This window comes from Triturus cristatus, chromosome 3_2 (genome assembly GCF_964204655.1).
Source record: "Triturus cristatus chromosome 3_2, aTriCri1.1, whole genome shotgun sequence".
Lineage (NCBI taxonomy): Eukaryota > Metazoa > Chordata > Amphibia > Caudata > Salamandridae > Triturus > Triturus cristatus.
In genome coordinates, this window is record NC_140584.1 from 543,585,875 (window position 1) to 543,599,704 (window position 13,830).

General features: G+C 40.0%; 1 protein-coding gene across 5 annotated transcripts in view; it reads left to right on the top strand.

Moving 5' to 3' along the window:
• WT1 (WT1 transcription factor) overlaps positions 1-13,830 on the top strand; it is a 250,847-nt gene that overhangs the window by 179,368 nt on the left and 57,649 nt on the right. The window lies entirely within an intron of this gene.

The window sequence follows — 13,830 nt, forward strand, 5'->3', positions numbered from 1 at the left end:
GGTGGGGGGGGGGGAGAGGGTGCAAGTGTGAGGCACTACTGCTTTTGTTACTGGGGCAGATATTGCAGCACCACTGCAAAACTGGCCCCCAGTAAAAAAGCGGCCCCCACACCTTAAAACCACCCCCACCCTTCCAGCCTCCCAGAGAAATGCTCGATGCCTGCTATGGCCAGTCTGGGCCAGATGGTATGCCCCATTTTGAGAGGCTGAACTTGTAATATGACAGTTATATATTGCACACACTCAATTCCAAACCCAGGGGCATCAGTTTTAACAGGTGCAAATCGATATCACTCCCTCTCCGAGGGCTTTCATGATCAAAACATTTGTCCTTTCATTCCATGATGTTTTTTATGAATGTGAAGCACCCGTCATTACTCAGGAATCATTGCAGACAGTACCCATGAAATATGGTCTATAACAAAATATCGGCCCACAAAAATCTAGTGGCTACTGAATTAACCTTACAACTACATTGCAAGGTAAATTTGAGTAAGAACAGTACATGTATTCTTACTTTGATTATGTAGCAGTAATATAGGAACTTCTTGAATTATACTTTAGTAGCAGATATATGGTGCTATTCAACTGTTTCATAAATGATTATACCCTAACCTTGAATTAGAAAAGACCCATCTAAAGCACCAGGTGCATGTAGTCTTTTCAAAAACATTTTAGAATGAAGTTAATCCTTTAAGCTTGTATGGAAAATTGAAGACAAGGACGCTTTCGAACACTATTTGAGATGTTCCTGTGGGCATAAGGACAAAAAATGCTAATTGAGAAAAAACTATAAACACCTCAAGGCTTTTTCCTGGACATACCCCAGTGTCACTGAGTATTACTCTAGTGATGAGAAGGTTCTCTTATGTTGGGAAGGGAAAATAAATAGAATCTCAGAGAACTGTCCATCCTTACTGATTGCGTATACCAAAAAGAAACCTTTGTTTCGACCAGTATCTTTTTAAAAGACAATGCCTGTGTTTTTAGCACAGGATATTAGAAAATATTTTGATTGGATGTGCAATTATTTTAGATTCATTAAACAATATAATTGTACATACATTAGTAAGTAAACAATGAGCTCTTGTCTGACACAACACCATATTTGGCCGTAGGTATATATTTACAGTTGAAAATGACTGGATATAGCTCTGCTTGGCATCTACAAAAGAATGTGTGATAGGCTTGAGAACATTTACCTCTGCTAATATGTACCACCACTTCACTCAAGGGGTTAGAACAGGGCGGACCAAGTATTGGTCTGCCTCATGAGTTTGTTAACACCCTTAGACTCTTGAGTTAATGAGCATCTCCCACTCATGGAATGGTCAGAAATCTGCTCCTATAAAGATGGAGTAAATCCACTTCCTGGTTTGGAAGGGGAATATAAAACCCTCCTATGGCTAGGGCACATGGGAAGTGGATTCTTCTTGTGCCAAAGTGCAGAAAAAAAGGAAAAACAAATGGACAATGCAAGCTCATAGTGTGCAAAAAATCTGAATTGTGAGAACTCCAGCATCGAAAAATGTCACATAATTTCCTCAGTAGTATACCTGGAAAGCTCTGACTTGTGGGACTGTTTATTTCAATACACCACTATATATATATAGTGGGCCAGAGAAACTTGTGTTTGCTCCCGTGTGGTTAGAGCAATTTCAAAACTCCTGCCAAATGTGAGCAAACACAAAGTCTGCTCCCAGTGAATGGGAGCTTTAAAAGTGTTTCCACCAGTTGGGAGCAGACTTTTGATCTGTTATCCTGCCCACTCTGATGCGGGCAGGGAAACAGATTAAGATATTGCTCCCGCCCAGTGTGAAGAACATAAATAGATGCTCCCCGCGGGTAGGAGCAATGCCAGCTCCTGCAGCATTTGGGGGCAGGTTGGGGCTGCAGGGGACCTGAGTCTCCACCACCAGCCTCCAACATGTGTATGGTGGGTGTCCTTGGTGGGCACCAGGGCACCCTCCCATATTAAATGTAGGCCCGGGGCCAGAATAGGTTTAGGGAGGGGTGGCGCGCGCCCCATACCCTTGGGAAATGTGACCCGTGGATGGGCTCCTCAGGATTATAATGGCTTGGGAAGGGGGTCACACGCTATTAGACAATACAGCCCCGGGCCATCATTTTGATTTTTTTTTTAGGTCTCGCCTAGCGACGCAGCACATGCGCGTAGCTCGCCTTGGCGAGATCTATTGTTGCCGCTTTCTGTGCCAAAGGGAGACAGGAGATGGCACGCGCGGACAGGAGATGTGCATGCATACGGACAGGAGATGTGCACTCTGTACGCATACACATCTCCTGTCCCCGGAGGCTGGCAGCACGCGCATCGCGCGCTTTCAGTTTCCCTCCCCCCGTCGGCTCCATGGAGCCAGCTTGTTGTAATCACTCTTCGTTGAGGCACCAAAAGCACCCTCAGCCTTTAATTGCTTTCACGAGGGTCAATATAGAGACGGTGATGTTTAATTCAGTGCCAAAATCACGCTTTTCTTTCATCATTGCTGCTCCATGTCCATATACACATATCTATATGTGCGCTGCATGCATGTTGACACTCCTGTGGGCTTAAACAATACCACCTGCAATGTGTTAACTACCCAAGTGTGTGCCCACGTGGGGGCCTCTTCCCTTCACTCCCAAGGCACCCAAAGCTCTCCTTCCGCATGCCCCCGTGCCCCTGCACTAGAAGTGGAAATTGTGGCACACTAAATAACAGTGTCCAGTTCCTTCTGTTAACTTGCAAACATACAGAACTAGACGCAATTGTAGTTCTTTTGCTGCATACATGGTGGCCTGTTCTGAACCCTGGCTGGCATGCAGCGTTTATGGCCTTCGGGGAGCTAGACTCAACCTCTTCTGTATAAAGTTCTTCAAAGCATTAATTGCAAACCAGACCAGAAGTATTGCTCTTTACTTGAGCACTAGTTACATTAAACATGCTTTTATTTTAGGCACGGTAATATGCAGTGATTTGTCCATAATCACAGGATGGTGAATCGATGCTGAGACTCGAACCTGGCTTATCAGCTCTAAAGTAAGGCAGCTCTGGCCGTAATGTCACTTCCTCTCCCCCCTGAGCTTTATACCGATGTTGTATGCCGATAAGCAAATAGAGTAAGATGCATGGGACCCATTGCTAGGGACGAGTGTGGCAACAATATAAACTTTCCTTGTTCAACTCAATACTGTAACTAGAGCTCAGTCCAAAATTACGCATGGCTTTAAGAAAGAAAGGCACATGGAATGCTTATGTATGTAATCTATGGTTCCTTTTAGCATACACTCTGTATTGGGGCTTTTCAGTGCTTCACAATACAACTACACTGTTATCACAAGAGAGCCAAACATTAAATTTCAAATATTTGCTCAACTGTTTACCAGTGCGTGTCGAGTGCCATATCTCGCATCATGAAATATTAAGTTCAGGCCAGGATTCCCACCTTGTTCGTTAATTATGATGGCGGCAGGTCTCGCTGTTCGCTGTTGGGCCTCATCACTTGCACACATCGGAGATGTAAACTCATTCGCAGCGACCACCTGCCTTTTCAGCACTAGCAGGCAAAATTACAAAGGCAAATGAATAGGAAGTACCAATATTGCTCAGGGTTGGGGGGGGGGTCAGATATTCCAAAACGGTAGCAGCGGGGAATGCTGGAAAAAGGCAATACTTCGGATTGTACCACCCTAAACCCCATGAACCCTGCTCACCTGCTAACCACCGAAGAGTGGTTCTAACACCAATAAAATACAGCAGTCTTGTGAGACTTGCACTCGCAAGGACGGTTCAAGATAAAGAAAAAAGTAGCTCCCAGAAGAAAAGCAGTGGATGGACAGAGGTACTTGGGCCATGCTCCAGGGGACGGTTAAGCAGATAAACAAGCATTTGCAATGCAATTGGTCTCGCTTTGACCTATTGGTATTGTAAATGACAATGCCTTTTATTATTGCAGGTGTTTTTAAATGCATAATTAAATGTCATTGTCAGTTACAATGCCAATTGGTCAAAATCTAGCAAATGCGAGACCTATTGCATTGCAAATGCTTGTTTTAGATTCTGCAGGAGTCCATGTAGCTTAAGGGGGCAGGGCATCCTAAGGGACAGGCATACATATATCACTTAGAATTACAATTTCATTATTTAATTTAAATTAATTACAATTCTAATTTAATTTTCAAAATCACACATGTGTATATGTTATATTGTTCACATTTTTGTAGATATAATATATTCCTTCCTGAAACAGAATTCATTTTAAATCATCTTATTCATTGATTTACAAATAATTTCATCAATAGTACTGTCATTTTATTTGGCAATATACTACACATTATTATTAATTGCATAAAATTAACCTGTACATTTTTTATTTTTTAAACATATCTAACACCTTAACACTCTCATGTATGTAAATATGTAATTATAACTCACACACTTTCCATGCAATGTTTATGACCTCATATATTACATCACTCATGGCATGTTCCATGTAATCATTGATAAAATCTCTTTCAGTAGGTTCTGAGAAATTAAGGTTAAAAATATTTGTTTATCTGGACCGTTGGGTTTGAGGGACACTTGTGAGAGTCCTTCGAACCCAATTTAGAAAAATAGAGCCTTATGATTGACCCAGGTGTCTTTTTTCCCTTCTGCCAATTCTCTCCTGGTGGGAGTCTGACTCTAGTGGGAGCAACGCACCGACTGGCTGCCATGCAACATGAGAAAAATGTTGCTAGAAGCCATTACAGGATTTGGAGACTTAGTCCCCTGCCTGAAGTTTAAAAAGGAAAATAATTTAAGGGGCAGGGCAGGGATGACCTGCCCCTGTAGGCACTGTGGGAGGGACACATATGCCCCCCGAGGGCAAAATAAAAAAAGAATCTGCCATTTGTCCCACGATCCTGCAAAAAAGAAAGAAAATGCAGCTACCATCTTCATTAATATATATATATATGGGGTGGGGGATTGAGTAAGGCCCTCTTCGCTAGCTTATTTTGGGCCCCGGGGACCCCATCTGAAATAAAGTTTAAAGAGAGGAGGGCACGCAGCCCCACTCCCAGAGCCTTTATTGATCACAAGGACCCCATCCCCTGAGCTGGCTCACTTACTGTGTCCCAGGGAGCACACCCCTAGAGCCAGACCCTACGGTCACCCCTGCCACGCATGGCCAAAGGCCAAAGGCCATGCGCGGCCGGGAGTTGGCTTTACGTATGGTAATAAAATATTACTTTACGTTAAAAAAAGCATAGAAATTCACTGAAAAAAACAAAGGTTAAAGTAACTTTATAGTTAGGTGTGAAAAAAGATCTGTTTTTGTTAGGTTAAAATAACGTTATAGTTAGGTGTAATGAAAAGATCTGTTTTTGTTTTTTTTTAAACGTAGACATTCACTAAAAAAATAAAGGTTAAAGTGGCGTTATAGTTAGGTGAATATGTCAGTGACAACATCAAAATTTTGAAATAAAAAAACATACAAATTCACCTGAGCCCCCACCTTGCACTGCTTATGACCTCACATTTTAGATCACTAGTGACATGTTCTATGACATCATTTATGACATTAGTGATGACATCTCAAATGGAATAATTGACGACATCACTGATTACATCAATCAAGCTTCTTTTGTACACATTAATCTATAAACGAGTATTGAATTAGAGGTCTAAAAGTAAGTACAAAATAGCTCAGAATAATATGAAGCATCATTAATGCCATCACATACACAACTCCCTTACCCACAGCAAGTTTGTGTTATGTGCAACATTGACTGTATACCATACACTTCATGGGTAGCCTATTTCACTTTAACAATCTTTCACAGGTATATGGGGAACTATTGTTGCACATGGTGTTCAATATGTATACAACTGTTCAAAGAAAACCAAGTTCCTCAAGATACTCAATTCCTGCTCCAAAACTAATGCCCTACTATGAAAAATGTTATCTGTATTCAACCCTTCATAAGTCACCTAACCTACATTGAGAAATGAAGTTAATATGAGTAGAAAAGTGGGTACTGTAAACAGTGTTTACTCTATGGAGAGGGTTTAATCTGTACCACACTGTTTGCAAACAGTGAAACTCTCATGGGGAACACACTACAGAGTTTTAAAAAGTATCTACTGAGAACAGTGCACACTCTATGCAAAACATGTCCAAAGACAGACTATTCACTTAAAATAATCAGGGTCTGATGTGTGAAAAATCCTACTACCTGCAGCCTTCATATTGTGGTGAAAATTTTACAGTACCCAAGTTTAGGTGAAGAGTAGCTCCTGTATAAAGCACCCTTAACACTAGCGACTGTCTGCTTTTCTATCAAAATCATTAAGCATATGATTAGCACAGTGCCATCCACGCCGAGATAGAAAGGGACAAAGTCTTTTGCCATTTCTACATCAAAGCTTTTAAGCATAGGATTAGCACAGTGCCATCCAGGCTGTAAAATGATAAAATCCTTTTACCATTCCAGTCGCAGTATTACCGCTTTGAATTGGTAAAATACCACAATTCCCTTGCCACTGCACATGTATAACTTACAGGTCAGTCAAGTCTCACACAGATGGTATGAAGGCCCCAGTTGTAGCTGACTGACAGACCAATTTAAAAAGCGAGAGATCAGAAGGTGACTTTTTCTGGCATGCATCAGGTGAAAAGGCCTGTCCTGCCACCATATACTAATTTCTATAAATAAAATTAGGACTGGGTTGTGTTGGAATAACATCTTTTTCATAGACGGAGTGTATGTATATGTGGAGAATGTCTTTTTTATCCATTTTAACAAATTGACTATTTCTGCTCTCTACCGGATCATACATGAATACCATAATATCACAAAAGATTTCATCATACCAACTCCATGCATATGTATGAAAATTGTTCAATAAAGAATTCCTAAAATGTGAAAAAACTAATATGTTGCTACGTTACAGCCCCGTGAGCTGAGTTTAGTCACAATGTCACACGTTGGGCCCGATTCACAGAACTAACTTAAGACAAAATCCTAAACTTACTAACATTTTGGTATTCACAGAAGGCACTTACTCATTTTGGTATTCACAGAAGGCACTTACTCATTTCGGTATTCACAGAAGTTAGGAGTCCTAACTTTAGGACTCCTAAATGCCTTCTGTGAATACCGAAAGTCTTAAAATTAGGATTTTTCTCAGTTTAGTAGTAGTATAGTTAGGACTCCTAACTTTAGGACTCCTAAATGCCTTCTGTGAATACCGAAAGTCTTAAAATTAGGATTTTTCTCAATTTAGTAGTAGTAAAGTTAGGACTCCTAACTTTAGGACTCCTAAATGCCTTCTGTGAATACCGAAAGCCTTAAAATTAGGATTTTTCTCAGTTTAGTAGTAGTAAAGTTAGGAGTCCTAACTTTAGGACTCCTAAACTGAGAAAAATCCTAATTTTAAGACTTTCGGTATTCACAGAAGGCATTTAGGAGTCCTAAAGTTAGGACTCCTAACTTCTGTGAATACCGAAGTGAGTAAGTGTCTTCTGTGAATACCAAAATGAGTAAGTGCCTTCTGTGAATACGAACTTGGTAGTAAGTTTAGGATTTTGTCTTAAGTTAGTTCTGTGAATCGGGCCCTCAGAATATAAGGATGCACCTCTGGGTCTCACTCCGTGTAACAGGGTTCCCTCTGGGCACTAGCATGATTTTTGTGTGTGCAGAGGCAAAAATAAAAAACCAACAGAGATTGGCGATGGTGCTCTCAGAGCTGGGTAACAGGTGCTGTTGAGCCATACAGGGGAACTTTTCCATCCCAACACTGGTTCAGTCACTAAGGCTAATAATCATATATGCTAATAGAGTCAACATCATACGCCCCTGCAAAATCCACTGCAAGCTAATATTATTTTTAATTAATATGTGGAGTATTTTCAGCAGCGGGCGGCACAAGTAAATGCGGTGGGCGGGGTGGGGTGGGGGTAGGGGGTGGGGGAAGTCAACAGAGGACGGAATAGGTATAATTAAATAAATAAATAAATAAATACTCGTCTGTTGGATTCCCCCACCGCGTCCTGTCCTGCCCCGCCCCACCACGCTTACCTGAGCCTTCCGCCGCTGACTATTTTCCAGATCTTCTCAATTAGGTTTGGGAGTATTAGATTACAAACATTGTTACCTTGTGGATTAAATTACTATCGAAGGGTGGGCACAAAAGGCATGGAGTTTATATGATTAAAACTGCCAAGTTTTCAAATTCTGCTGAGAACTGTTGATTAATAGTGAAAAGGGAATGTTTGATTAATAATACCAGACACGTCAAGCAGAGGTAACTTTTATGTGTGCCGTCTTCTTGCATTAAAGTGGGAGGTGTGAGCCTCTGACACATGATTCGCTAAGGTGGCTGCACAGGTACAGTAACGTTGACTAATATGCAAGCCAATCATCTCCCCCTCACTCTGAGTCGGGGCTCCGAATATTTAGTGATGCTAAAAACACTCCTTGTAATTAGTTGTGGAGTATACGAACCATGAAAAGCAATAGAAACAGTAATGAAGTAATGTGTTGCAGAAATGTTTGTTAAAAAAATTAATATATATATCGTTAAAGTGACCTGGAAGAAGAGACACTTCCCAAAATAATTTCCTTAATCAAGGCACTGTTGTCCATTATGATTGAGTTTGATAAAAATAAGCTTGCTTTTACATTTTTCAGGTGTATTGTATTTCTATATTGTTGTCGTTTTTAGCGAATGTACATTGTAGTCGCGTACTTTTTTGCTGCTCATCATTTACTACAAAAATGTAAACATCTTTGTCTTATAGGTAGATTTAATTTGTGTGATAAAGGAGTTAAATAGGTCACATTACAGTTGTCATGTTAAACTCACTACAAAGCCCTAGATTACAATTGGCCCAATAAACAGGAGTGACCAGGCGAAATCTCTGTCACTGGGGAAAAACATGCAGAAACCGGCACGAAAACAATACTCACATGTTATTTGCCAAAAATGTGTAATCCCTATTATATCCTGCTCACAGAATCAATAGAACCTACAGTAACAGTAAATCCAGGCAGGCAAATTACAGGAAATTTTCCAGGGTACTTGTATTCGAGACCGAATACAAATGTCAAATCTAGTAGATATGTGTGTTTTTTTTAATTCAGCGAATATATTGGCCATTTTATTCATTTATAAAACTTAAATATATTTTTTTAATGAATACATAACGTTTTTAAACTTTCAATGTATAGTTAAAAACGTATAATTGTAGAGTTCATTCAAGACTTGAATATGCCCACCCTCTCAAATGCTAGCTCAAAATAAGTTTCCTGAATGCAATAAACAAAAGTACACGAACAGTGCTGAACTGTACAAAATGTGACCAAATTATCCGTTTGTACGCGACTCTTACAGCAGGACTTGAGAAAGATCTGCTTGGAATAATTCATAGAATTTGAAGAATAGGATTCCTAGGATTTTTTATAAAAGAATAAATGATTCTCACATGAAGCTAATGTTCACCGTCCTCTCTTGAATTTTTGAAGGGCGTACAACCCTGCTTTTAATGTTTAACATTGTGACAGTATTTTCCATTTACACAGCTCCCTCACATATCAATTTGCAAATGAATAGTAGTATGGAGAAACAAATGTTCTTTAATTGGAGATGTCCAGGTTACTTTGTATTTAAATAATAAAGGTCCCACAGGGTGCATCTGTCCTGCTTTTTATTGTAATCAGATTGCTTCAAGGCAAAATGTGGTGTGTGCTGAAGAAATTGCCTTGCACAAGCCACCCATGAGCAGTGCTTAAACTGTAATAAAAATAAGTGGTTTGGCCCTCATCAGGAGGCCACTGTAGCTTGCACCTCCCACTGCCAGTGCCAGCACTGCCAATGACAGTGCCTGTGTGCAAGTGTGTCAATTCAGACTGATTGAGGCCTCCAAATAATAAGAATGGCTTGGGTGGCAGGTATTCTATATAACACAAACAGTGCCACCATTTGGCAGCTGTCATAAGTGCCGGTGTTGACAAATACCAGCGCCGAACACCAGAAACCAACAGCTCATATTAAGCTATGCCCATGAGTTATGTTACAGTAAAACACCCATGTAAGCTCCACAGTCGTACACTGTATTAATCTGCGCCAGGGTAGCAAATTACTCTGCTCACTTACAGAATGGAGGCCTTCGTTGTCACTATGTAAATATGTGCAAGATAGCCCCTTACACTCAATGGGTGCAAAACCTTATTGCACCTACAATCTTCATTGCTTTCAGGGATCTCTGAAGTTGTGCCCGATTATTTTGCCTGAGGCTGGCATGTGCATGGGATAAGGCATGGGCTGACTTTGGATAGGGCAAGTTCCTCAGAGTGGGGTATTCAGACTATGATTGCAGCCCTAGTTGTGGGTCTCTAGAGGACACATGTGGGATTCTCCATTTGCCTTGGACATACCACACTTGTATATATAAGGGAACATCTCTCTGGAAGTTGTCAGATGCTGCTTTGCAGCTGCACTCTACATAATACAGGAAGTTCCACTCAACCTCTTCTGTCAAACGGAAAAGTGTTGGAAATGCTAAAATTGCACTTCCAGTACATTTTCATGAATGAGACTCACAGTGTTACACTTCAGTATGTGAAAGGAGTTACGTTGAAATTAAAGGTAAACTCATAATACCTTGAATACTGGTTCGGACTGGGATAGAAAATGGGCCCAGGCACAAAAATAAAAGTGGCCCCATTAGTGAATTACATAGCCAAAAAAGTGGTCCATATTTGCATATTGGGGCAGTTTTTAACTTGCAGTATAAGTGTTTTGCAAAGTATTGATGGCTGCATGGATTTGACCTTACTGAGCGCAATGTTTGTTTTAAGAAAACAAATGTAGAACTATCCCAGCAGATGATAAAACCAGCCCACAAATAGCCAAAAAATAGCCCACACACTGACGTATTAGACAAGAACAGTGGTTCCCAAACTTTTTTGCCCCATGCTCCCTTGAACTATTGGCCCTTGGCCACGGCTCCCCATTATGTTACTTTCTTATGGCGGGTGGGAAGATGCAAGCCCGGCCTATGGAGTACCTCTGTTTTTCTCCCTGAAAATAATTGGGATGAAGCTGAAGAAGGTGTTATAATCATAGATGTAACAAAATAAAAATATAACAGTTGTTTAATAAAAACTTTAATTGGTTAAGTCATAAACAATACTCTTCCGCACTGGGGTCTGCAAATGGTATTTTTTTAAACTATTTTTTTCCCAAAAATTACCTCTAGCATGTTGGAGGAGAAGACACTTTTTTTTGTTCTTGGTAATTGGAGTGAGGGAAGAGGGTGTGTTACATTTTCAGTCCTATTGGTATTACCATGCGTAAATGTACTGATTTTGCCAATCTTAGAAGGGCAGAATGGTGAGTGACCCTCTGGGGATTCAGACGCATAATCTGTAAATTATTCTAAAATCTCTACATCAATCTAATCCTCTGAGCTGCCTTAATAGTATACATTTCTGAGAATATGGTACTAGAAGGGTACAACTTTGCAGCAGACATGTTGTCGTGTACAAACGCAGACCTTTCACCATATGAAATTTGAAACAGATTAAAGGCTGTATATTATATCAGTACAGGAGCATCACCTGGAGGTCTTCCTACCACTTTTTTATTATTATTTGTTTCCAGTTCAAATAATATTTATTGGATCTCCCGGAGTGGAAAGCAATTAAAACATAGCTTCAGACATAAAAGATAAAGAGACGACTAACTATACAGTGTAGGTAGAGTTGTGAATATAAAAGTTCTCGCACAGAATTGAAGAGAATACACATTTCAGTAGTATGATACCCTTGTAGGGGAGCACCTTAGATCATCGGGTTTGCATCTGTTTTGGCAACCCTGGCTAGTTTTGATGGCTCACTAGAGTGCAGTGGCGCACAGGTTGGGAACCACTGGACTAGAACATTGTGCTTACACTCTTGACACCCACAAGGCAACAAACCATAGTTCTCCCACACTTTGTTCCTTGTGATCGCCACTTTTTCATCTTTGTGCAAGTCCAGATCATTCTATTGCACCAAGGGCCAGTAACCAATTCTACCTTGACTTTGAAGTTCAATGATAACAGAATTAAAGTGTTGAGCTGCATCAGGAATGGACATAATATATTTTGACTTAGCTAGTTATATAAATGGATGATATTCATTTGAATGCTAGATTTGATTTGTCTTAACTTACTTGGGTAGTTCTTGAATTGAAACTGATTTTGGAATGTTGTAGATTTCTATCTGTACACCATTAGACCCAAATGATTACAGATACCCTGACATCTGCAAGGCCTAGGCCTGAGGGAATCAGTTGAGATTATATTCTAAACAACCCGAGTTAGCATCTAGAGAATGTTTTTGGCTAGAATGTTTTGTGTCAAAGCTCAAGCCAACCAAAGCCTCGAGCAGTGACATCAACAATGTTTTATCTCTGGAGTTTTAATAGTGAGCGTATGTCACGCTCACTATTAAAACTCCAGTAATAAAGTGGGCAGAAGCACAATTCCAATTTGCAAAGTGCGAAAGAGTTAGGGGCCCTGATGCACAGAACCCTGGTTGCAAAATACTGGCCAAAGTTTGCAAACAGTAGTTTTTTAGACCAGTGTGGAAAGTAGTACATAGGTCGTTTTACTAAATTCTCCTTTTGAGTGAATCACAATCCAACCTTCCTCATGAATATTAATGAGGTTGGTCACAAATTATGATTTTCTTCAATTGTGTTCCATTGGTGGTCTGCTGGGGTCAGCAACCCACCTCGTCTGTGATGGCATTTAAATAAAGAAAAGTTTTTCTTTAATGCACTCTGTTTTCCTTTAATAAAACAGAAGTGACATAAAAAAATATATGTATATTACAGTGGGGATCTCTTCCCTTTTGTGAATGGCTTACCATCTGAACTCAGAAGTCGGTAACTTTTCAATGTTTTGCAACTGGATTGTACTTACAAAACATTGATAAAGAATCGGTATTTGGAAGGAATGCTACAATACCCCTTTCCAATTAGCGATTCCTACTGGAGTCGCAAATAGGCTTAAGGAATCAGTAGTAATTTCCCGACTTCTACAACGGAGTTGGCACACATGAAAAAGGAATTCAATAGAGTCACAAACAGTCAGAATCGTTGCTTATGTCCGTAAAAGCATTTGTACACCAAGCCCAAAGAGAGCAAACTTAAACTTATGAGGTACTCCAGATGGCAGAATCTCTCCAGGATTCTCTCACCAAAAAAAACTTTTAAAAGTAGGGGCAAATTGCACCTCTTACATAACTATTTTCATAAGAATTTGGCTTTAAAGTCATATAGTTTAAAAGCATTTCTTACAGGGCACACATGAAATATTCTAGTGATGTATGGCCTGCAGTCAATTAAAGCCTTCTCAGTAATGTACAGAGAGTTTACAAAGCATTATTATTATTTTTTTTTTTTAATGTGCCCATGCTGCACATCTTCCCTTAGAAATTGCAAAAACGTCCTGAATATTACAGGTAGTTCAAACAATCGGTATGCAATCTGACATTACCTTTTATAATTTCGTATTAGATATAAATCGTCTACAGTCTTTTCAACCTTCCTCTAATTTTCCAATCCCCATACGTCTACGTATAATATTTGTCATATAAAATAACTGAGAACCTACTTGGAAGGAGAAGAATTGAAAAATGAAGTTTCATATATCTCAGAGTCTCAGGCCGTAGATGGCAGAGACAGCACACTCTAATCATACAGGCAACAGTAGATCCTGAAGCAAGTTCATCTGAGTCATGAAAAAAACAGATCTTCAGAATAAAAGGTGTTCCTGCAAGCAAGACAATACTGGCAAAACA